Below are 23,912 nucleotides of genomic sequence, written 5' to 3'. Positions count from 1 at the left end.
AAACATGATGCACCTGAGCTTATTTTTGAGTCTCATAGCATTGGGTCTGAATACTTATATAAATAAGGTATTTCTGTTTTTGCTTTGTAATTATGATGTCATTATGGGGTATTGTGTGTAGATTGATGAGCAAAAAAAGTATTTCATACATTTTAGAATAATGCTGTAACGTAACAAAATGTTTCAGTATGTATGACACCTAAATAGGCTTACATTCAACTAAATAGCATATATATATATATTTCAGTATGTTTGACACCTGAGTAGGTTTTTATTCAACTAAATAGCATATATATATTTCAGTATGTTTGACACCTGAGTAGGCTTATATTCAACTAAATAGCATATACATGTATATTACCATATATATTTCAGTATGTATGACACTTGAGTAGGCTTATATTCAACTAAATAGTATATACATGTATATTACCATATATATTTCAGTATGTATGACACCTGAGTAGGCCTACAAAAGATAAGTGAAAATAGCAAACTGCAGAATAATATATTTTTGTTCTCTTCTCCCCGGCTCCTCTCCTTTACCGGTGTGACTCAAGGTAACAGAGGACAGTGACTCAGCAGCAAACCACATCTAATATTCAGGCACTCTGATGCGAATGTAAAATGGCCTAAATATGGCTGCAATGGATTGAAAAGCGTAACTGCTTTGATGGTTGCAGATGAGAACCACTCTTAGAGAGTCTATTCGCTCCATTCATTTCATTCTCGTTCGTACAAAGTGTTTCTCTGGTCTACACCATTGCCCATCATCATCCAGTCAAAATAGAGTTCAATAGTGTTGGCAACCACTAGGGCATTTTGGAAATAAGGTCATGACCTCATAAGGTCAGCAGAACATTTTATTCCCACCATCTTGAGCAATTGACATTGCCTGGTTTGTTCAAAGTTGATCAGAGCTAGCTGACTGGCCTAGCTTGCCCTCTATAATTACTTGGGCTGTATCCCAAACTGCCACTTATTCCCTATAGAGTACATGACTTTTGATCAGCGCCAATAGGGCTACAGTGCATTCGGACCCTAAAACTTTTTCTACGTTTTGTTATGTTTCAACCTTATTCTAAAATTGATGAAATTTGTTTTCCCACTCATCAATCTACACACAATACCACATAGCGACAAAAGCAAAAAAACATTTTTTGGGGGGGGGAATGAAATACCTTATTTACATAAGTACTTGATGTATAAAATAAATCTTGCCCTTATAAAATATGCTTAAAATTGAATTTTTGGGGGGGTTTGTTTAACCTAGGCCGATGTTCTCAAAGTGCCTCAGAGGTGGAATGCTGGTCCAGTTTTGCCCTTTAGATCCTAATTACATGGACAGGGGGAGGAACCTGATCATAGATCAGCACTCCTACTGTAAGACACTGAAAATACGGCCTAGGTCACACAAACAAAACATCTCAAATTTGAGCATATTCATTAACGGCAGGATTAACTTTGTAAGATAAGAGGTTTGTATATTCAAAAAATTAGAGGCTAGACGCTAGTATGTCTATAGACTAGAAAGGGAAGTGACACGAGACTACCAGATGAGCTGAATTACTTCTATACTCACTTTGAGGCAAGTAACACTGAAACATGCATGAGAGCATCAGCTGTTCCAGACGACTGTCCGATCACGCTCTCCGTAGCCAATGTGAGTAAGACCTTTAAACAGGTCAACATTCACAAGGCCGCAGGGTGAGACGGCTTACCAGGACGTGAACTCCGAGCATGCGCTGACCAACTGGCAAGTGTCTTCACTAAAATGTTTAATTTCTCCATGTCTGAGTCTAATACCAACATGTTTCAAGCAGACCACCATTGTCCCTGTGCCCAAGAACACCAAGGTAACCTGTCTGAATGACAACCGACCCGTAGCACTCACGTCTGTAGCCATTAAGTGCTTTGAAAGGCTGGTCATGGCTCAAATCAACATCATTATCCCAGAAACCCTTAACCCACTCCAATTTGCCTACAACCCTAACAGATCCACAGATGATGCAATCTCTACTGCACTGCACACTGCCCTTTCATACATGGACAAAAGGAACACCTATGTGAGAATGTTATTCATTGACTACAGCTCAGCGTTCAACACCATAGTTCCCTCAAAGCTCATCCATAAGCTAAGGACCCTGGGACTAAACACCTCCCTCTGCAACTGGATCCTGGACTTGCTGACGGGCCGCCCCCAGGTGGTAAGGGTAGGTAGAACAACACATCCACCACACTGATCCTTAACACAGGGGCCCCTAAGGGATGCGTGCTCAGTCCCCTCCTGTACTCCCTGTTGACTCATGACTGCATGGCCAGGCACGACTCCAAAACCATCATTAAGTTTGCCGATGACACAACAGTTTGCTGATGACACTGATCACCGACAATGACCAGACAGCCTATAGGGAGGAGGTCAGAGACCTGGCCGCGTGGTGCCAAGAAAAAGGAGATGATTGTGGACTACAGGAAAAGGAGGACCGAGCACACCTCCATTCCCATCAACGGGGCTGCAGTGGAGCAGGTTGAGAGCGGCAAGTTCCTTGGTGTCCACATCACCTACAAACTAACATGGTCCAAGCACACCAAGACAGTCGTGAAGAGGGCACGACAAAACCTATTCCCCCTCAGGAGATTGAAAAGATTTGGCATGGTTCCTCAGATCCTCAAAAAGTTCTACAGCTGCACCATTGAGAGCATCCTGACGGGTTGCATCACTGGCTGGTATGGCAACTGCTCGGCCTCCGACCGCAAGGCACTACAGGGGGTAGTGCGTATGGCCTAGTACATCACTGGGGCCAACATTCTTGCCATCCAGGACCTCTATACCAGACAGTGTCAGAGGAAGGCCCTAAAAATGGTCAATGACTCCAGCCACCCAAGTCATAGACTGTTCTCTCTGCTACTGCACGGCAAGCGGTACCGGAGTGCCAAGTCTAGGTCCAAGAGGCTTCTAAACAGCTTCTACCCCCAAAGCCATAAGACTCCTGAACAACTAATCAAATGGCTACCCAGACTATTTGCATCCCACCCCCCCACCCCCCTTCTACGCTGCTGCTACTCTCTGTTTATTATCTATGCATAGTCACTTTAATAACTATACCTACATGTACATATTCCCTCAATTACCTCAACTGACCGGTGCCCCCACACATTTTCTTTTTACTTAGCAGGTATTTTTAAAATTAAAAAACTTAAAAAATTTTGGTTAAGGGTTTGTCAGTAAACATTTCACTGTAAGGTCTTACACCTGTTGTATTCGGGGCATGTGATAAATAACATTTGATTTGATTAGGTCATTATCATTCACAACGATTTCCCTTTGCTGAAGTAAGACACAATGTGGCTTTACACAGGTGTACATTGAAGTCTCCGTAAATAGCCGATATCATAGGTTAGACACCATCTGTAACTCAAGACCTTATCATTCCTCTCCTCTCAAAGAGAGAAAGAGAGACAAATAGAGGGATTGGTGGAAAATATATAGAAACGAAAGAGACAGGTGTTACCTCACAAGACAAAGACTACATTGAGAGCTCAGGACAAACTGAAAGCTGCATAAAGGACATGATTTTTCATCGCATCCCCCTCAGTACATGTTGTGTGTGTTAATGTCAGAGAGAGAAAAAACAACCTCCTCACTCAATGAAAAAGTTAATGCCTGACTCAAGCTACTCAGCTAGAGCTCATAGGTACAAAACGGAGAGAATTCTGTTTTACAGTCCAACAGGAAACAGTCACAAAAATGCAGGAACACTTCCCATTTCTTCTTCTTCTTCTTTCACTTCACTCAACAGATAGGGGAAACCCCCCCCCCTCTCCCCAATTCCTTGCATGCGCGACAGATTCACACACAATGACACGCCAAACTCTAACAAAACCTCCTCTGTGTCTCCCTATGTGACATGATAACGTTACAACTGCTTATTAGAGGCTTGCATTTACAAAGGACAGAGGACATTTCTTCTTCTTGACAAGGGACACCGAAACCCAAACTGAGAAAGACAGCAGAGTTTTAAGGGAATAAGGTATACATGTATACATTTAAATCATTGAATTTATCCAGAGCAACTCTCCTGGTAAGTGTAGGCTTCAACCGCAGCAAGGGGCTTCAACCGCAGCATAACAAGCATAACAGGAGCAAATCTCTACTAGAAAAACCTTCACAATACTACAGTTAACGTATAACATTTTTTTTTTTTTTTACTGACAGTCACAGAAGTAAGTGAGTGAAATCTGTTACTGTGTGTCTGTGAGCTTGCAGTCAACAACGTAATCAAGGTGAGTGGAGACAATGAACACGACTGCCGCAAAACAGAGGGAGTGTGAGAGTGTGTGTGTGTGTGTGTGTGTGTGTGTGTGTGTGTGTGTGTGTGTGTGTGTGTGTGTGTGTGTGTGTGTGTGTGTGTGTGTGTGTGTGTGTGTGTGTGTGTGTGCGTGTGTGTGTGTTAGAGAGAGAGAGAGCCCGGCAGAGCTTACCTCGGCGTGCTCACTGCAGAGAGCTTCCTGCAACTGCAGACATCGTAGTGCAGAGTCAAAACCCACTGTGAATTCAGACAGGCAAGGAGAGAACACAGAGAAGAGGGAGAGGGGAGTGGTGAATGTAAGGGAGAGGGAGAGGGAGTGTGTGTGAGAGGGAGAGGGAGTGTGTGTGAGAGGGAGAGGGAGTGTGTGAGAGAGAGGGAGAGGGAGTGTGTGTGAGAGAGGGAGAGGGAGTGTGTGTGAGAGGGAGAGGGAGTGTGTGAGAGAGGGAGAGGGATTGTGTGTGTAAGGGAGAGGAAGAGGCCGGGTGTGTGTGTAAGGGATGAAGAGAGAAGCAGAGCAAGAGAGAGCGAGGGAGACTGGTTGGTTCTGTATTACTGGCTTGGCTCTGCACACCCCCTAACACAAGCACACACTCTGCCCTGACACACACACACACTCTACACTCGCAACCATTGAGTACCAACTAATGTTTCAAACCCTCCCCCAACTTCCATTCCCCTCGATTGGGTTTCCTCCTCTAGCCCTCTGACAAGCATGTGACCGTGGGAGATGACTCGACAATAAGGGACTCTCTCTCTCTCTCTCACACACACACACACACACACACACACACACACACACACACACACACACACACACACACACACACACACACACACACACACACACACACACACACTCATTGTTAAACACAGTGTGAAACATGACACAGTGACACACATGCCGAAAGACACTCTCTACAGCCGCTATTCACAATCTGACAATGACCTACATATTTACAAAATGTGGACAAGGTTCTATGCATTAGTAGATCCTGATTCTATCCCACGAGAAAAAAAAAATGTAAATCATATACAATGAAAAAAAAACGTGATTTGAAATAGTTAAAAACTATTACTCAAAGATATAACAACAAACTTTAATTCATTCATTTTTTTTTATACCAGGTGAAGCAGCTGAGAACAAGCAATCTTAAAAATAAAATAAAATGACACACACAAGAAACATTTAGGTCACTAAAATGGATGCCATCATGTAAAACACCTAGGTATATAACATCAATTTGATACATTTTTGAATGATCTTAAGTGTTTTTTGACTCAACACTTGAAATTAATGCACTTTAATTAAATATGACTTGACGCCTATAGGGCTGTGCAAGCCATTGAACTTTCTGACACACCCCAAAAGTCCAACTGAGCATAGCAAATGTCAACTCAATGTGACAGGCCTATTTGTTCACTGGTCCAAAACAAGGTTATTATAGTTTGGTGATTTTTATATTTGTTTCCATAGGTTTCGATTTTTATTTGAAATTCTGTTTATTTTTCAGAATTGATTTACTCGTTTTTATTTAATTTCTGTTTTTTTTAAGAAAAACACATTTATATTTCGTTTTTTGTATTATTTCGTTTCAGTTTTAGTGTTAGGGATAGAAAGTAGCCTATATGCGTGGGAAGCTAGGAGCCATTAATGTGTTGTAGGCCTATGGCTATAGAGTTGTTTGTGGATGTCACTTCATGCCACTGTGGGGCAGTAATAAAATGATATAGTCATAGGTTTGGTTTCAATTATAAATCAATCTTAGGCCGCATTCCAGAGCATAGACGTTGCTGACTACCTGACAGATTCTACAACACCTGGATGAGTATTTAAGTATCAGCTAACCTCATCATATGTTATAGCAATCTGTCAGTCGATGACACAGTCAATGACGTGGCACGCAGCCATTGGTTGATGAATGCAGTGTCTGAGCAGTGGAATGCAACCATTGTCTGCTTATTGCCCCTGCCCCGACCAGAGAAAAAAATGCCTGTGAGAGGTACTGCTCTGGGGTACAAGATGTTCAAAGTATCCGCTCTAACCAAAGATACATGTCCTCAAAGATGGAAGCCAGGCGGAAGGAGACAAGCTATTCTAGCCAATGAGAGGGCAGATACGCGTGTGAACTACAGTTTTCCCGAACGCCACTTATGCCACTTATATCAGTAAATGTGTAACATTACTCTCTATCTAATCAAATAAGCCTAGCATAATTTGACCCTCTCTCATACACCTCTTATCTTGCGGGGACACATTTTGAGCAGAGGTAATCCTCTCGCTTCGCCTCTTCCTCTCTGGTGATAGGTAGTGACAGTGATGCACATGCCAGGCTTATTTGAAACATTTACTGGCAAGCATTGCATTTACCCCCCAGAATCAGAAGCTCGAAAACCCAATTTTTTTGGTTAGTTTTGCAATCAAAAATAACATTTTTAGTATAGTTTTAGTTATTAAAACGTTTTCCTTAATTATTTAATTCCAGTTTACTAAATTGGTTTTTCCAATTTGTATTGTATTTGTAAAACTGTATTTTTTTGATTACTATAATAAACACCGCTGATGTCATCACATATCACACATATATCAGTTATATCAGAATTCTAGTTCTAGTTGACATTCCCAATCATTTAAAATCACTGACAAATTGTGCCATTCTGATGTATAGGCCCACTGGGAACAGACATCAGTTCAACTTCTAGTTTTTATTTACACAATTGATTGAATTGCCAACTAATGTGAATTCAATGTGAAATCAACCAAACATGGTCACCTTGTTTATGTTAAATGTTGGGTAAAAAAAAACATAATAATCCCTTACGTTGATGACCTTTTTGCAAATCCAATCAGTAATCCACATTGATTCAGTTTTCCACATTGAATTTTTGGTTGAAATGATGTGGGGAAAAAATGATGATTTACCCAGTGGGGGAGGGGAGGGGGGGCTCTATGACATCAGCCTATCTAGGGTTCTATGTTTATGGATGTCATGACTGACTGACTAGTTAAAGACCAGTTTGTCTCCTCTCTCACCTTGTAAAGAGTGGCCATGATTACATAAATCAATGTCATAACCTAAACACACAAACACACACACACACACACACACACATCGGTCCGACACAAGAGCGTCAATCCAACGCAAACAGTGATAATGAGGGACAATCTTAAACCGTGAGAGCGGTTTCCATGGTAATAGACAGAGCCAAGCTGGTGCCACTCAGGGCAATGTGGTCAGGGCATGGTGCTCCATTAGATAATATGTGTGACCGAAGGGAAAGACTTAACATCATCAACAGTTATAAACTTGACCACAGTGAGCAATATTAGCATTTCCAGACCACTTCCTCATCTAACCCCATGTATGTATATCTTCCCTGTTTAGCATGTATTACATTTCATGCCCAAATCATCTCAAAATCATTTAAAACCAGTTCATTGAGTAACACGATCCAGATTTGGGCATGAAATGTAATAGATTGAAGGAAATGACATTGTCCGGATATGGCGGAATTAAAAAAATGGCTACCACAGTGGCTGTTTTTTTTTTTTTTAATAGCTCCATTTAAAAAATGTTCAGGGCCCCAAACTGTGTGTGTGTGCCAAGTTTCATGCTTTTATGAAAAAGTGAACGATTCCACCCACAACTTGGACATATCGCCTGAACCTATAACAGTGTTTTTCTTCAGCCTCAAAAACAATCGATGGTATAACAACTTATCTCCTGTGTAGGCCTATCACCAACCAAAACAATAGGCATTATCCAAACCCACAGCACTTACACGGACATCCAAAAGGCTTTGTCTATAATCAGGCTATTCACGATTTCCAATCCGCAACCGCATTATGAAACCAAAGGCATGGTCAATATTTCATGTTTTATGGTATACTAATTACTCATCTATGTTGCCAAGTTACTTTTTTTTTTTAGATACATAAGAAAGCAGATTCCAAAACGAGCATGTTTAAATAGCGTGTAGTCACATTCTCCAGTGTGTTTTTGGTTTGTTGTTGAGAACTTGAAAAGACAAGGAGCGGTGCAATTCAGCAAGGCAGAAGAAGAATGACGTTCATATTCTCACGGAAAACCATTGGCTCAGGCGGTACATCTTGGCTGGAAAATTCATACAAATATATGTCTGTGGAGGGGATGTTTAAACCAGATAAAATGTCACAATTCTTTGTCTCTGGCTGGGAATGTTTCTCTGTTCAGCAGATCCTGGTTAGCTTTGCATGCTAATGTGGGTCGTCCAAAGATACTAACATATGATAATATAATGAAGACCTCAATCCCCTCCATTTATACGTTTCTTATAAAGGCCACCAGTTATGGGGTTTCTATACACTTTCTTGTAAATAAATAGTGTAAAACAGGGAAGCCAGAGAGAGAATAAATCTAACGGAGTGACTCTGGAAGGAATTTATAACTCTGAAAAGTTCATCACAGAAGTTCAGAGTCACTATAATTTATAACCAATAGAGATCCTGATAGTCTCCGACATGAATCAAAATAGAACTATAGAAATATAATTATAGATGTGAATTCTCAGCGTCACAGCTTTTTACTTACTGTACCAAACAGGAAAGCGGTGAGCACTTGGTTTACCAATGAGCATGAGTTAATGCATGGACATCTCCTCAAAAGCTCAATAGGTGTTTAAATCACACATATCTTTTCACAATTTCCTTAGTTTCTTTTTGCCTTACTAATTGTCCAACAAAACAATGCAATTAACTTTTTTTTTGCCACATCAGGGTTTAACATAAACCCTTGAATGGCTGGTGAATGTTTGATCCCCAGGCAAGTACAGGCTTTTGTGTACCTGACGTCAAGCTTCCTTGTTCGTAGGTCCAGAAGGATTTTAGGCACTCAGCAACTTTTTCTCAAAGGACTGCCACAGTCTTAGGACCAAAAGGTGAGATCTAGAACTTTAAAGGATTCTCCGGCTGTCCCCATGGCGGAACCCTTTGAAGAACCCTTTTTGGTTGCATGTAGAATGCTTTAGGTTCCGGGTAGAATTCTTTTGGGTTCCACGTGCCAGGTAAAACCCTCATTGGGTTCCACGCGGAACTCTTTCTACAGAGAGTTCTACATGGAACCCGAAAGGGTTGTACCTGGAACAAAATATAGTTCTCCTGTGGGGACAGCTGAAAAACATAACCTGCGCTGCCTGTGGTTCTCCTTTATGGGACTCACTTTGGTTTCATCTACACTCAGAAAAAAAGAGTGCCCTATAGAACCATTTGTCCATGTAGGACATGGGTGGGCCTGATCCGGCCTGCGATCCCATTCAATTCTGCCCACGGTGGGGGAGTATTATTTTTTGGTTTAAAAAAAACACTCCAGGCTGCTATTGAGCGTCTAAAACCAAAATAAAAATTACAGTATGTAGACATGATAATGGACATATTTGTAAAAAAATATAGATATATATTTACTGCATTTTTTTCTGGCCCGCAAATTGATGTTGACCAACAAATTGGTCAAAAGAAAATCTGTGCAGCCCTCCATTGAATTTTGAAATCCTGACGTGAACCTTCAGCCAAAACTTTCACGTGAAAATGTGTTTTTGGAACACTTCACGCTTTAATGTAGTTTCATGTTATCACATGTTGCTTTACATGTTGCCACATGTTATCACATGTTGCTTTAATGTAGTTTCATGTTATCACATTAACTTCACATAAGATCACATGTGATCACATGAAAACACGCGCTTTAGGAACACTTCTCATGTTCACGTGAAATTCATGTGGTTTTTCCAGTAAGGGTTTGCCCTGCTGTAGAACCCCAGATAGAACTCTTTTCGGATCATAGTCAACCCTTTTTGGTTCCACATAGAACCTCTGGTTCTATTTGTAACCCAACATGTTTTTTTACCTAGAACCTTTTTAAGAGGGTTCTCCTACAGGGACAAATAGTTCTAGTTCTTCAGTACCATAGTGTTTCGACAGCAAACCTAGCTGAAAAGTTGTCCAGTGCATGCAACCAGACTGACAAATTTCATATCAAGTGTCAACTCCCTCCGTCTGCTGTGTAAATCAAATGCACTTCTGAAAGCGCTATCCGGAAATTAACTATCTGCAAATGATTGAATCCCAGCCTTAGAAATAGTCATTTGAGATGCAAGACATGTTAACACGCTAACTGCCATTGAGATTGAGACTGGTAGCATAGCCAAGGGAATTGACAGGTGACTATACTTAGTCACAAGCTGTATGTATATGTATGCTTCATATAGTCATGTGTTAGCATCATACACATTATAAGATTACAAGAGACTCACCTCTACATGTTCATTCGTTGTTTTCTTCTCCGTATGCAAGACTATGGAATCGAATCGTCCTGTACTTTAAAAAAATATTTTAAAAAATGATAAAGAAAACAAATGAAAGAGGTTTGCCTATGAATCTCTCTGTTAAGGATGTTGATATTGGTTTCGGCAGATCACACCAGTATCTGAGAGGTTCTCCTTTGGCAAATGAGTGATGCACATAGGATTGATGAAAGCTAGAGAGGGCAACTATATATAAGGTTGGGTTCAGAATGTGTGTGCATGTGTGTAACTGTATGTGAGAGAGAAAGAGCGTGGGATTAATTGGTAAGCTTTTAACTCCCAAGGGAAGACTCGATGGCACAAAGGGGAAGAAAAAAAGGACACAACAGTTATTATCCATACGTGGTCATACTGTCGTGTTCAATCGTACACCAAGAAAAAAACCACCCCTAGGAATGAACTTGAGGTAAATAGTGATTATTCCCAGTACTGTGAGATCTCACTGTGTTGAGTTCTATGACTCCTGTGGGAAGGGAGAAAATAAGAAAATGAATGTGTACACCAAGACAATGACCACACACATCCCACACACACAAATGGTTGTTTTGAGGAAGTGTAGGAGGACTGGCCTCAATGGAAACAGGGTTTATCAAGTGTTGGCTGTTATTGGGACTGGACTCTCACAGGTATAAAATAACCTCACAGTGCATTGGATTGGTGCGCATGCTTTGTTTACGTATGTGTCTATTAATGACTATTTTGCATGTGCAGAGCAATTTCACTTGCTGTGAGTGTATTTAGCGTCCTCCGTCACCAAGTTTGTGTGTGTGTGTGTGTGTGTGTGTGTGTATGTATATGTCTGTGTGTGTATGTATATGTGTGTGTGTGTATGTGTATGTGTGTGTGTATGTATATGTGTGTGTGTGTATGTATATGTGTGTGTGTGTATGTGTATGTGTGTGTGTATGTATATGTGTGTGTGTGTATGTATATGTGTGTGTGTGTGTGTGTGTATGTATATGTGTGTGTGTGTATGTATATGTGTGTATGTGTGTGTGTATGTATATGTGTGTGTGTGTGTATGTATATGTGTGTATGTGTATGTGTGTATGTGTATGTATATGTGTGTGTGTGTATGTGTGTGTGTGTATGTGTATGTGTGTATGTGTGTGTGTGTGTGTGTGTGTATGTGTGTATGTGTGTGTGTGTGTGTATGTGTGTGTGTGTGTGAGATTAGATTCCACTCCATTACTATTAAACCACAAACTACTCAGCCCTCAGAGAGAGACTTGTAATGGATCACCATTATTTATGTCCCGTTACATCGTTAAAAAAAAAACGATTTAATTTTACTTTTCTCACGAGATCAATTTTCAGATCAATTTTTGGAGTTTTTGGAGTTAACATAATTTCTTCTGTACTACTAATACAATTATAAAAATGGATACAGTGAGATCTCTTTAACCAACATAATACGAGTTAAAGGTTAAAAGTGTGGAAGTAAAGGAACGTTTCCTGCTCATATTTGGTTTTAAATCACATTGCGTACACCAGTTGATGACGTCAATGTCTCCGGATGACGTCACTGGAAATTCTTATCTTCTCGACTACAAAACATAGAAACACGCAGTTTACACACTTTGGCGTAGAGCTGGAGATGATGTTGAAAAAAGGGGCGGAGTTTAAGACAGCTGACTTGTGAAGAATATCACCCTCTGTGTTGGCATTACCCTTACCTTTATTTAACTAGGCAAGTCAGTTAAGAACAAATTCTTATTTTCAATGACGGCCAAGGAACAGTGGGTTAACTGGTCTAGGAACAGTGAGTTAACTGGTCTAGGAACAGTGGGTTAACTGCCTTGTTCAGGGGCTGAATGACAGGGCGTTTGAACTTGCAACCTTCGGTTATTAGTCCAACACTCTAACCACTAGGCTACCCTGCCGCCCATTACTGAAGTACCAATTTTCACTACCAATTGGTCAAAATGACTGACTAACTTCAGTGCTTGGCAAAGTTCATTTCACATCAAATTATCTTCAGAGTGGTCTTGAGTGCCCCTATGCTATCTGCTGATGTAACCGTGGCAACATGCATATGATGAACAGGGTGACATCAATCAGCCAATAAAATGTCTTGTGAGAATTGAAACAAAAATGAAGGTGATATCAATTAACTGGCCATTTAATTGTACTAGGCTACTAGTAGGAAAACAAAAGTAATGCATGTGATATATCAGAAATTGTGTAATAGAATTAATGTCAACAATACAAATATTTTCATGTGTAAATACAGTTTATATGGATTTTATACACATTTTCTGACATACTGTACATGTAAACAGACCATAAATATCAACATGCTTGTTTTCTTTAAAAGCTGTGAGTGCTATTATATGATACAATGTCAGTACTTGTTGCATTTACAACTTGTCTAAAGGACCGTCTACACCAAGGACGATAACTATAAAGATAAACTAAAATCTTTCTAATTCGAGTGAACAGGATCGTTCAGACTACAACAACAAAAAAGTGGAGAAAGATTAACAAGATCTATCTTTTGGATCACTTTCAGATCTATTTTTCCAGACGATAAAACACTTTACAACCAATGAAAAACGTGTTCTATTGAAGCGGAGGTAGAGCGCACGGTCAACTTTCCTGAATACAGTACCTTCAGAAAGTATTCACACCCCTTGACTTTTCCCACATGTTGTGGTGTTACAACATTTAAAATTGATAAAATTGTGTCACTGATCTACACACAATACCCAACAAAGTTATGTTTTTAGAAATGTTTACAAATTAATAAAAATATGAAAAAGCTGAAATGTTCAGGAGTAAAACTGCTTAAACAGGTCACATAAGCTGCATGTAATCACTATAATAATAGTGTTGAACCTCTACGGGTTAATGTGATTAGCATGAGGTTGTAGAGGTTTTTAATTTATTTTTAAATGACTACCCCATCTCTGTACACCACAGGTCCCTCAGTCGAGCAGGGAATTTCAAGCACAAAGACCAGGGAAGGGTTAAAAATAGCTGACATTGGGCTGGCAGGTAGCCTAGCGGTTTGAGTGTTGGGCCAGTAACTGAAAGGTTGCTTGATCAAATCCCCGAGCTGACAAGGTAAAAATCTGTCGTTCTGCCCCAGAACAAGGCAGTTAACCCACTGTTCCTAGGCTGTTGTTGTAAATAAGAATTTGTTCTTAACTGACTTTGAGAATGTTTAAGTTATTAATTACACTTTGGAGGGTGTATCAATACATCCAGCCACTTACAAAGATACAGGTGCCCTTCCTAACCCAGTTGCCGGAGAGGAAGGAAACCGCTCAGGGATTTCACCAAGAGGCCAATGGTGATTTAAAAAGAGTTAGTGTTTAATGGCTAGGACAGGAGATAACTAAGGAGTAATCACCCACATTGTAGTTACTCTACAATACTAACATAAATGAGTGAAAAGAAGGAAGCATGTACATAATACAAATATTTAAAAACATACATCCTGTTTGCAAAAAGGCACTAAAGTAATACAGCAAAGAAATTCACTTTTTGTCCTCAATAAAAAGCATTGTTTGCTGAGTACCCCTCTTCATATTTTCAAGCATAGTGGTGGCAGCATCATGTTATGGGTATGCTTGCCATCGGCAAGGACTAGATTTTCTGGGATACAAATATTCAAATAAAATGTGCTTTACAGGGGGAAAAAAACGAATAAAATTATATGAAAATACAAGCTAAACTATTTACTACACAACAAGCATAAGATGAAAAAAGAAAGAGTGGCAGAAACTGAACAACTAAAATGCAACCAAAGAAAAAGCAAAGCTAAAGAAGTGGGTTTTAACATCTCTTTTAAATATGTCCACAGTTTCAGCCCCCCTCGGGTTCTCTGGCTGGCTATTCCAGAGGCTGGGGGCATAGTAACTAAAGGCTGCCTCTCCATGCCTCTTGGTCCAAGGCTTTGGGAGAGTTAAAAGGCCAGTACCTGAGGACCTGAGGGACCTAGTGGGTACATAACTCAAAAGCATGTCTGACATGTATTGGGGTGCACAATCATTGATTGATTTAAAAACCAATAGAATAGTCTTAAAAAGTATTCTAAACTCACAGGTAGTCAGTGCAGAGATCTTAAAACCGGTGTAATGTGTGCTCTTCGTCTGGTCTTGGTCAGTATGTTTTGCAGTTGTCCAATGACATTCTTGGGTAGAACAGACAGGAGAGCATTACAGTAGTCAAGCCTGCTTGTAATAAAAGCATGGATGTGTCTTTCTGTATCAGCCTGAAAGAGAAACGTCCACACCATGGCAATATTCCTCAGGTGGTAAAAAGCTATTTTGGTCACATTCCTAATGTGTGATTCAAAATGATGTCTAAAATAACACTTAGGTTTTTTACCTGGTGTTTTAGCTTTATTGCCCGTGAATTAAAATGTGCGGCCAGATTCTCTCTCTGTGCTTTGGCTCCAACAATAAGTACCTCAGTCTTGTCTTGATCTAGCTGGAGGAAGTTGTGAGCCATCCAAGTATTTAAATCACTAATGCGGTCTAATAATTTATCCGTGGAGCTAAAATCCTCTGGTGGCACAGAAAGGTAAAGTTGTATATCATCTGCGATAAAAAGAAAAGGAATAGAGCTAAGCACAGGTAAAATCATTTTTACCACTCTATATTTAGAAGCATAGTGGTGGCTGCATCTCGTTATGGGTATATCATTAAGGACTGGGGAGTTTTTCAGGATAAAAAAGAAACGGAATGGAGATAAGCAAAAGCAGAATCCTAGAGGAAAACTTATTTCAGTTTGCTTTCCAACAGACACTGGGAGACCAATTCACCTTTCAGCAGGACAGTAACCAAAACAGCAAGGCCAAATATACACTGGAGTTGCTTACCAAGAGGACATTGAATGTGGCCTAGTTACAGTTTAAACTTAAATCTACTTGAACATCTATGCTAAGACTTGAACATTTCTGTCTAGCAATGATCAACAACCAACTTGACAGAGCTTGAATAATTGTTTTAAGAATATGCTCTTAAAAGACTTACCCAGAAAGACCCCTTGACTTTTTCCACATTTTGTTACGTTATAGCCTTATTCTAAAATGTATGAAATATATTTTTCCTTAGCAATCTACAAACAATAACCCATGATGACAAGGTGAAAACATGCTTGGTGGTGCCTGTACCTAAAGAATGCCAAGCATCACGACTGGAGGAAACCTGGTACCATCCCTACGGTGAAGCACGGTGGTGGCAGCATCATTCTGTGGGGATTTATTTCAGTGGCATGGACTGGGAGACTAGTCAGGGTCGAGGGAAAGATTAACAGAGCAAAGTGCAGAGCGATCCTTGATGAAAACCTGCTACAGAGTGCTCAGGACCTCAGACTGGGGCGAAGGTTCATCTTCCAACAGGACAACGGCCCTAAGCACACAGTCAAGACAATGCAGAACTAGCTTCGGGACAACTCTCTGAATGTCCTTGAGTGGCCCAGCCAGAGTCCGGACTTGAACCCAATCTAACATCTCTAGAGAGACGCTCCCCATACAACTTGACAGAACTTGAGAGGATCTGCAGAGAAGAATGGGAGAAACTCCCCAAATACAGTTGTGCCAAGAGTGTAGCGTCATACCCAAGAAGACTCTCAAGGCAGTAATCGCTGCCAAAGGTGCTTCAACAAAGTTGTGAGTAAAGGGTCTGAATGCTTAAGTAAATGTGATATTCTAGTTTTTTATTTAATATAAATTTGCAAAACATTCTAAAAACCTGTTTTTGCTTTGTCATGTGGTATTGTGTGTAGATTTGAGGGGGGAAAAACAATTTCATCCATTTTAGAATAAAGCTGTAACGTAACAATGTGGGAAAAGGGTCAAAAGGTCTGAATACTTTCTCAATGCACCGTAAACTAGTGTTTAATTTTCCATCAGAAGGACATATTTTCCGCTGGCATCTGTTAACATCAGATACATCCTGAAAAAATACACACTGTGACTGGCCTGTTGAGAAAAGACCACTTACTGATCCAAATGGTTGCCTAATCAAGCCTAGGCTAGATAATTATTTCGGAATGAAACATGCTTTCAAACGGTTATTCAAATTAGCCTACATCACTGCAGTTTAAAGCCCTAGACAAAAATGGTGTACTCTCACTTGATCACAGTAATACATGCTGCTGTAGCCTAGGTAAAATAATGTTCTTGCCTAAAAACAAGCTTTGTGTGCCCAAGGACTGCCAAGTGAAGCCTGGAGGAACGCACAGATGTGCCATTTCATAATCTGTTAACTTTTTCCTTCCACTTGCACCTGACAGGTAAATATTTATAGCCCTACTATTTAGCTAATGAATGGCCTAATATCTAGCTAATATTTAGCTTCTTACTTCTGCTACACAACTCTAATCTCTCTCTTCCGGCTGTTCCTGTGCGCAATAGGCTATAGCCTACAGAAACAGGCCTTGCCACTATGTGAAATCCCAGGGAAACCTACCGTATAGGCTACAAGAGCTATAGGACCTGTATTTTTAGATGTATTTTTATTATTTTAATACTAGGCCTAAGGCTTTTCGTGGAGAGAAGCAGGTTGTGGGAGAGTGTGTTGGTGTGATCACTTTGGCCAGTGACGATAACATTGTTAAACTGATGCTTTGCAAATGGTTACACAGGACAAACAGAAAGATGAGCACAGTGAGAAAGAAGATCCAAACATATTGACAAAAAACAAATTGACAAAAATTGAAATCACTTGAGCAATGAGACAACACGATGTAAAATATACGCAGGCTAAACAGCATTTGTTGTTGAATTGTTACATTTTTAAAAATTGTATCCCCTTTTCTCTGCAATTTCGTGGTATCCATTTGTTAGTTACTATCTTGTCTCATCTTACAACTCCCGTACGAGCTCAGGAGAGACGAAGGTCAAAAGCCATGCGTCCTCCAAAACACAACCCAACCAAGCTGCACTTAACACAGCACGCATCCAACCCGGAAGCCAGCTGCACCAATGTGTCGGAGGAAACACCGTGCACCTGGCAACCTGGTTAGTGTGCACTGCACCAGGCCCTCCACAGGAGTCGCTGGTGCACGATGAGACAACGATATCCCTACCGGCCAAACCCTCCCTAAACGACCCTAGGCCAAATGTACGTCGCCCTACGGACCTCCCGTTCACGACAGAGCCTAGGTGCGAACCCAGAGTCTCTGGTAGCACAGCTAGCACTGTGATGCAGTGCCCTAGACCACTGCACCACCCGGGAGGCCGAAATTGTTACATTTAAAGAGTTTCTATGTTATTCTTCATTACATTCATAAAGTATCATTTGCAGTTGTCACTATGACAATGAACTTACCCTGAAGCACTGAAAGGGCTGTGTTACCATCTTATTAATAGGCCTACAACGTGAGGGAGTGTAACGATGTGCGTTGAGAGTCGGGAAGCAAGTTCAGGGAGTGAGCATTTTTAATAAATAAAATGAAAGCGAAACACAAACAACGCACTGACATGAAAACAGAGTCAATAACACCTGAGGAAAGAACCAAGGGGACTGACAGATATAGGGAAGGTAATCAAGGAGGTGATGGAGTCCAGGTGAGTGTCATGAGGCGCTGGTGACAGGTGTGCGTATTATTGACCTTTTCAATGATCAAATCAATAACACGTTCTATATGCACGTGCAACCAATAGCCATAATTACTAGTTCCCAAAATGACAAGTTCTTATTTCTTGATCCAACCAAAAGAAAAGTTAACAAACAAGTTATATATACACACACACATTGCCTTGTTGCTACCAAATCCACTAAACAAAATCAGACAATGTGTATTTCCTGTTTATTATCCCTGTTTCCTCTACTGGTGTTAGCCACATGTGGCTAGCACATCAAATAACCACAGAGCTAGCGTGATGTGAAGGTAGAGAATGATCAGCTTACCTTGTTAGCCATCAGCAATATAGATTACTTTCTCTCATGACAACCAACAATATTGTCACATTCTTTCAAAATCAAACCCAGAAGCAGACCAGGACAAGGTGAGTATAAAGATGGTGAGTATTTATCAATGAGAACGTGGAGGTAGATAGTTCCGGGTGGAGGAGCGGGCAGCGGAGGTGGGTTGATGGGAGTGGATAGGCAGATCCAATGGATAACAACACACTGGCGACGAGCAGACAGGGATGGGGTATGGGTTCCGGGTGAATGGCTATAGACAAAACAAACGGCGGTAAGTTAAAGGCAAGCAAGACGTACAAAACAATAAAACAAAACAAACTCTATAAACTGGAGGCTGGTTCGTGGGCACAACATACTGTTCATGGCTAACGATCCGGCAGGGAATGGATGTCAGGTCAGAGCTTTTGAAGGGGAGAGGTGATGATCAGGACAGGTGTGCAGATTACTGATGGGATACAGGTGCGGGTGAACATCGATCTCCCAACAAGCTAATTCGCCCGGCAACCAGACAGGACACCAGAAACACACTCCAGGACAGAAACACAGGCAAACACAGACTCAGGAAGCGGGATTCGTGACAGTACCCCCCCCTCCGACGAACGCCACCGGGCGGACTACCTGGAGCGCCAGGGTGGAGGCGGTAGAAGTCACGAAGCAGGTCGTCATCAAGGATCTGATGCCGAGGAATCCAACTCCTCTCCTCTGGACCATATCCTTCCCAATCCACGAGATATTGGAAACCTCGACCCCGCCGTCTGGAATCCATTATGCGGCGCACCGTGTAGGCAGGACCACCTCCGATCATCCGAGGAGGAGGAGGACGAGGGGGAGGGGGCAACAGAGGACTGAGGAGAACCGGCTTGAGGCAGGAGACATGAAAGGTGGGGTGTACTCGAAGCGTTGCCGGCAATTTGAGTCGGACCACAACAGGGTTAATGATTCTCTCCACCACAAACGGACCAATGAACTTTGGTGACAGTTTCCTCGACTCAGTTCGTAGAGGAAGATCCCGTGTAGCCAACCAAACCTTATCTCCGATGGTATAAGCGGGAGCAGGAATACGGCGACGATTCGCCTGGATCTGATATCGGTCAGAAACTCTAAGGAGGACCTTCCTGGCCCGATGGCAACGACGAATGTGGGCCTGGACAGAAGGAACCGAAAGATCCCTCTCCTGAGAAGGAAACAAGGGAGGTTGGTATCCGTACAGGCATTGGAAGGGGGACATCCCAGTGGCAGATGAAGGAAGGGTATTATGGGCATACTCGACCCAGGGTAATTGAGATGACCAAGAGGTGGGATCAGAGGAGATAAGACAACGCAGCGTGGACTCCATCTTCTGGTTGGCTCTCTCCGCCTGACCATTAGATTGTGGGTGAAATCCAGAAGTGAGACTGACTGTAGCTCCAATGGCCAAACAGAAGGATCTCCAGACAGCAGAGGTAAACTGAGGACCACGGTCAGAAACAATGTCACTGGGCAATCCGTGGACCCTGAAAACCTCCCTAACCAGGATCTCTGACGTCTCCGTGGCAGATGGAAGCTTGGAGAGAGGGACAAAATGAGCAAACTTGCTGAATCTGTCCACAATGGTCAGAATGACCGTGTTCCCAACAGAAGGGGGCAATCCCGTGACAAAATCCAGGGCCAGATGCGACCAAGTTCGCCGAGGAATAGGTAGAGGGTGAAGAAGCCCAGAGCTGGGCCGATTGGTACTCTTGTTCTGAGCACAAACAGGATATGCGGCAACAAACCTCCGGGTATCTTCTCCCATGGCAGGCCACCAAAATCGTCTGCGCAGTAGTGCCATAGTCCGAGCAGCGCCAGGGTGACAAGCTATCTTGCTGGCGTGGGACCACTGAAGAACAGCAGAACGGACCGACTCAGGCACGAACAACCGACCGGGTGGACCGTTACCGGGGCCGGGCTGCGTCCGAAGGGCCGCCATCACATCCTCCTCAATCTTCCATGTAACGGCTCCCACGACAAGGTTCTGGGGAAGAATCGTCTCAGTCTTGGCCCCACTCTCATCCGTTTTGGAGAACATCCGGGACAAGGCGTCCGCTTTGCCGTTCTTCGACCCAGGTCGGAACGTCAGGGAAAAATTGAAGCGTCTAAAAAACAAAGCCCACCTGGCCTGACGGGAGTTGAGACGTTTAGCCGATTGCACGTAAGCCAGATTCTTGTGGTCAGTCCAGACCACAAACGGTTGCTCCGCTCCCTCCAACCAGTGACGCCACTCCTCCAAGGCAAGCTTCACAGCGAGAAGCTCCCGGTTACCCACATCGTAGTTTCTCTCAGCTGGTGAAAGACGACTAGAGTAGAAGGCGCAGGGATGGAGTTTACCGTCAGTGGAGCTACGCTGGGACAGGATGGCGCCCACCCCCACATCAGACGCGTCCACCTCAACAACAAACTGACGGGAAGTGTCAGGTTGAGAGAGAATCGGCGCGTTTGGTGAATCGGCTCTTCAAGTTCAGAAATGCGCGGTCTGCCTCAGGAGTCCAACAGAAAATTCTGGTGCAAGACGTCAGAGCAGTTAAAGGGGCGGCCACCCGGCTGTAATCACGGATAAACCCCCGATAGAAGTTCGCAAATCCCAGGAATCTCTGGAGCTGTAATCTCGTACCGGGCCGGGCCCAATCCCGAACCGCCCGAACCTTCTCTTGGTCCATCTTGATCTCACCCCTGGAGATGATGTACCCGAGGAAGGATGTAGTGTGGGCGTGAAAATCACACTTCTCTGCCTTCACAAACAGACGGTTCTCCAATAACCGCTGCAGGACCTGCTTAACATGCTGGATGTGGCTGGAAAGCTCCTTGGAGAAAATCAGGATGTCATCCAGATAAACGAACACAAACAGACCGATCATATCCCTCAGCACGTCATTCACCAAACTTTGGAACACTGCTGGAGCGTTGGAAAGTCCAAACGGCATCACTTGGTACTCGAAATGTCCCATAGGTGTATTGAAACCAGTCAACCACTCGTCCCCCTCTTTGATCCGAACCAGATGATACGCATTGCGTAGATCAAGCTTTGTAAACACAGTAGCACCCTGTAAAGAATCGAAAGCGGAGCTCATCAAGGGCAAGGGGTACTTGTTCTTGACCGTAATATCATTCAACCCCCGATAATCAATACACGGTCGAAGAGAGCCATCCTTCTTACTCACAAAAAAAAATCCAGCTCCCAGGGGTGATGACGAGGGACGAATGAGACCTGCAGCAAGAGACTCCTTTATGTAGGTCTCCAGGGCTTCCCGCTCAGGTCGAGAAATACTGTATAACCGTCCCTTGGGAAAGGCAGCTCCAGGGAACAGCTTAATTGTACAATCATAAGGTCGGTGGGGAGGAAGTGACTGAGCTTTCTGCTTACTGAACACCTCACCCAACTCGTGATATGTTTCAGGAACCAGGGACAAATCAAGAGGAGCAGACTCACTGACCCGACTGGGGACTGCATGAGAACAGGCAGTCCTGAGGCAGTTAGCATGGCACTCAATGCTCCAACTAGTTACCTTACCAGTCACCCAATCGAACGAAGGATTGTGTTCTCTTAGCCAGGGATATCCAAGAACCAGAGGAACATGGGGGGAAGGCAAAATGAAAAAAGAAATCACCTCTGAATGATTCCCCGACAACAACATCTTAACCGGTTCAGTCCTCATAGTGATCCGTGCCAGACTACTGCCGTTCAGAGTGGTTGCTTCAATGGCTTCCGGTAATTGCTCCTTGGAAAGCCCCAGCTGTTCCACTAAGTCGGCATCAATGAAGCTGTCATCGGCACCTGAATCGATGAAAGCGTTAATCGCTAAACTCTGATTCTTATTTATGAGGGTAGCAGGAAAACGAGGTCTGACAGGGCTCTTGAGAGGTTGAAACTGGCTCGCTAACAAACCTCCCAAACTTAACAAGCCAAGCAGTTTAACGGGCGCTGAGGACAAACGGAGATGTAATGTCCCGAGCTACCACAGTAGAGGCAGCTGTTGGTCTCACGTCTACGTTGGCGCTCGTCCTTAGTTAACCCGTGCCGCCCCACTTGCATAGGTTCAGGATCTGGCGGCAGGACTCCTCCACTAATCCCGTGTGAGGGAAAATGATCAACCCGTTCTGGTCCACTTCCTGACCCGAATGGTAACCGAGTCTCAGATTGATTAGATGGACCCCACTGCTTCTCCCTCCTCTCTCGGACTCTATTATCTACCCGAATAGCTAAGGTGACCAAACTATCTAGGTCACTAGGCTCTGGATAGGAGATCAGCTCGTCCTTGAGTTGCTCCGACAACCCCTGGTTAAAAAACGCTTGTAGTGATTCCTCATTCCAACCACTCTCCACAGACAATGTCCTGAACTCGATCATAAAGTCTGCCACACTGCGAGCTCCTTGGCGAAGAGTGAACAAACGTTTAGCTGCGTCCTTACCTCGGACTGGATGGTCAAAAAGCTCTCATCTCTACCGTGAACTCCTGGTATGAAGCCATGCAGGTCTCCTGTCGTTCCCAAACGGCTGAAGCCCATTCCAGAGCTCTTCCACGCAGCAGTTCAATAACAAAGGCTATCCTAGCCTTGTCAGTGGCGTAAGAATGGGGCTGCAGATCAAACACTAACCCACACTGCATAAGAAAAGAACGGCATCTTCCCAAATCCCCTTCATATTTATCAGGCGTCGGTACCTTGGGTTCACGGAAGGAAACAGCACCAGACACGGCAGGTGAGATGGATGAAACAGATGGTGAATGAATCGCCGGCAAACTGAGCTGATCCTGGATTTGTGTCAAGCTAGCCGAAAAGTTCTGGATTGAACCCGCTATCTCCTGTAGCGCCGTCTTGTGTTGTCCCAATATCTTCCCCTGCTGGGTAATGGCATGGCAAACGGAGTCCAGGTCCGCTGGGTTCATCCTTGGCCGGATCGTTCTGTCACGTTCTTTCAAAATCGAACCCAGAAGCAGACCAGGACAAGGTGAGTATAAAGATGGTGAGTATTTATTAATCAATGAGAACGTGGAGGTAGATAGTTCCGGGTGGAGGAGCGGGCAGCGGAGGTGGGTTGATGGGAGTGGATAGGCAGATCCAATGGATAACAACACACTGGCGACGAGCAGACAGGGATGGGGTATGGGTTCCGGGTGAATGGCTGTAGACAAAACAAACTGCGGTAAGTTAAAGGCAAGCAAGACGTACAAAACAATAAAACAAAACAAAATCTATAAACTGGAGGCTGGTTCGTGGGCACAACATACTGTTCATGGCTAACGATCCGGCAGGGAATGGATGTCAGGTCAGAGCTTTTGAAGGGGAGAGGTGATGATCAGGACAGGTGTGCAGATTACTGATGGGATACAGGTGCGGGTGAACATCGATCTCCCAACAAGCTAATTCG

At 43.0% G+C, this 23,912-nt stretch overlaps 1 protein-coding gene and 1 long non-coding RNA gene across 2 annotated transcripts in view; both read right to left on the bottom strand.

Moving 5' to 3' along the window:
- Positions 1-10,805, bottom strand: part of LOC115103355 (anion exchange protein 2-like) — a 66,050-nt gene extending 55,245 nt beyond the window's left edge. Inside the window, exon 1 of the mRNA XM_065005958.1 lies at positions 10,596-10,805. The gene's annotated coding sequence lies outside the window, so the exon portion shown is untranslated. The remainder of the gene's footprint in view (positions 1-10,595) is intronic.
- A 12,692-nt stretch (positions 10,806-23,497) lies between these two features.
- Positions 23,498-23,903, bottom strand: LOC135562736 (uncharacterized). Its single transcript, XR_010460083.1, has 2 exons — positions 23,773-23,903; positions 23,498-23,666 (listed from the first exon to the last, which is right to left on the bottom strand). It is a non-coding gene; the product is annotated as an uncharacterized LOC135562736 (long non-coding RNA).
- Between the last annotated feature and the right edge of the window lie 9 nt (positions 23,904-23,912).

Source organism: Oncorhynchus nerka, linkage group LG20 (assembly GCF_034236695.1).
Source record: "Oncorhynchus nerka isolate Pitt River linkage group LG20, Oner_Uvic_2.0, whole genome shotgun sequence".
In the NCBI taxonomy this organism is placed as follows: domain Eukaryota; kingdom Metazoa; phylum Chordata; class Actinopteri; order Salmoniformes; family Salmonidae; genus Oncorhynchus; species Oncorhynchus nerka.
The sequence above is the reverse complement of the archived record's forward strand: the minus strand, read 5'-3'. Positions and strand labels throughout refer to the sequence as shown.